At 41.4% G+C, this 2,703-nt stretch overlaps 1 protein-coding gene across 1 annotated transcript in view; it reads left to right on the top strand.

Annotated features, from left to right (window-relative positions):
* Dnah14 (dynein axonemal heavy chain 14) overlaps positions 1 to 2,703 on the top strand; it is a 229,533-nt gene that overhangs the window by 31,409 nt on the left and 195,421 nt on the right. The gene's annotated exons all lie outside the window — the stretch shown is intronic.

Here is a 2,703-nt window from a genome sequence, read left to right as displayed (position 1 = left end):
CTTGTACCCATTTCTGCCCTCAGCTTCCTCACATAAAAACTATTGATAAGCCTCAGGGAATGCAGCTGAGGATTTAAAGTAGAGATGACCGATTTTCATATATAAAACTTTAAATTTGAGGTTCTCAAGATTTTTATGAGATTACTTTTTAAGATAAATAATAAAGCGATTGCTTCTTTCTTTGAACTACAAAATACAGCCTGCTAGTAAAAGAACTGGCTGAGAAAAACATCTTACTTATATAACACTCTCCTAATCCATAACAAGTTGCTTGGACATGAATCTATGTGGGTTATTGGAGATAATTTGTTTTTCACCTATATTATGTAAAATGTTTAATCATGTAAGGGATATGAAAAGCGTGTTGCTTTTTACTTGTATTCATTACAATCATTAACTTAAAAATAGACTATAACCACACTGTACTTTTTATCCTGTTTGAAAGATATTGCTGGGGTATATAAGTTATGAGGAAAAAATAAAGTTAGAAGGAAGGCACCTAGAGAGACAGAAAAGATACATCTGAATAGAGGTAAGAAAAGAAATAAAGGGGCTGGAGAGATGGCTCAGTGGCTAAGAGCACTGACTGCTCTTCCAGAGGATCCGGGTTCAATTCCCAGCACCCACATGGTAGCTCACAACTGTCTGAAGATCCAGTTCCAGGGGATCTGACACTTCTCACCAATGCACATAAAATTAAAAAAAAAGAAAAGAAAAGAAATAAAGAAGAAAGGAGATGATAAAGAAACCCTAAAGCTGTGTGTGTTTTCCCTTTTTCACTGGCCCAAGAGAGTTAAGTTTTACTCCCTCAGGTAGAACATTCAAATTGAGTGATTAGTTCACTAACTCTGTACATTCCCCCCGAATCTCCAAACTGCATTCCCCCCCGAATCTCCAAACTACTGAAGGCTGGCCCTCACGGTAGCAATATCTCGGGTTTTGCTTGTGTGTGTGTCTGTGTGTGTGTGTCTGTGTCTGTATCTGTATCTGTGTCTGTGTCTGTGCGTGCATGTGCCCTCCTATTGATTTCTGGCCTACACAACACAGATCTGTCCCCTGTGATGTTTCTCTGGGTTGAGGTTATTCTCCAGTGAAAGAATTAGCTGCAGCTATTTGAGATCTTTTCCCACATCCTGGATTCCCCCATCTCTTACTTCCTTGTTTTATCTGTATAGCAGGAACTGTGAGTGTAAGGGCCTGTGCCAGTCTCCAGGAGATCGTGATTCCTCTTGGCCTCCATTCATACTCACAAACAGTGTGGGCAACTTCTGATCTCCTGCGGGTCCTGCAGCTGTTGGACCATTTGGATCTTGCATCTGTTTTGGAAGTGGCTCCTCTGTTAGTTTTTTATGGGGGATTTTAGAAACATAATTTGATTTTGACTTTTAAACCAGTCAGGGAGTTTCTGTCTCTTGAGAAGGAAATCAAGATGGTTTGTGTCCTTGATATCATACCTTAAGTTATATTTATAGTCACTGTTCCTTTTGTCAATAGTTTTGATATTTCCCCTTTGTCCAGATTCCTGTTTTTCAAATTTGTCTCTTTAGGCAGGACCAGATAGTTCTAGGTGTACTCATCTCTTATTCCCATCGGATGCCATCAACCTCCATGTATTGGAATTGCCTTTTTCTGTCTGTCTATGAGTTTTCCATCTTTCTGAATACAGTGGTTCAAGTCATTTTCTCTAGGGACATCACAGAGTACGTGTGAGGATGAATGAGGCTCTGGGTTCAGCCCACAGCTCCTTGCTGATGGACATCTCCTAAAGTATACTCTGTTTTTCTATCCTCCCTCTTTCAGAATTAATACCATGATGTTTTCCATTCTGCTCCTCTTCCTGCTAAAGTGAGACATCATTTTCACGAGGCTGATATCTGTATAGCATGACGGATGTCATCATAAGTGTGCCGCTCAGTGTCGTCACATACTGTATAGTGTTGTACGGCCACCACCGTCCGCTTCCAGCATCTCTTACAAAATTCCACATTACCCGCCCCTTTCTAGCCATGGCAACCTCTTCTAAGAATCTGCTCATTCTAAGTACCTTGGATATCTGGAGTCATAAATATTGCTGTTTTTATCTGGCATATTCCACTTATAGTAATATCTTTAAGGCTCGTCCATGTTGAAGTGTGTATGAGAATTTCACTCCCTTTCGAGGCTAAATGGTGCTCTGATGTCTGTTGCAGGACGCTGCTCCCCCACTCACCTGTGGCTCTCTTCCCTGTGGACTATGGCTAGAATGCAGCTGTGCACAATGGTTTGGAACATCTGCTTGAGCTCCTCATTTCAGTTCTTTGACATGTATACTTAGAATTTCTGGGTAATATAATTCCATAGTTAATATTTGGGGAACATCTTTACAGTGTATGGCACCTACATTTGGAGATCAGAGAACAACCTTGGATGTTTTTCCCGAGGTGCCTTCCACCATTTTGTGTAAGACAGGATCTTTTACTGACCTGGAATCTTAACACATTGGCCTGGCTAGTTAGCCTGCAAGTGTCCAGGGGGCTCTTGCCTTCTGTCTTGACACCACTGAGGATATAGATGTGTTGTAGCCGTGCCTGGCTTCTTATGTGGGTTCTGGCAACTCAAACTCAGGTCCTTATACTTGCGAGGCAAACGCTTTACAGACTGAGTCGCCATCCCAGCCTTTCCCACATTGACAATTGTCTCACTTGTTTTTCCTTTTTTCCTCCC

The sequence above is a fragment of the Microtus ochrogaster genome, chromosome 6 (genome assembly GCF_000317375.1).
Source record: "Microtus ochrogaster isolate Prairie Vole_2 chromosome 6, MicOch1.0, whole genome shotgun sequence".
Taxonomy (NCBI): domain Eukaryota; kingdom Metazoa; phylum Chordata; class Mammalia; order Rodentia; family Cricetidae; genus Microtus; species Microtus ochrogaster.
This window is presented reverse-complemented; position numbering and strand designations above follow the sequence as displayed.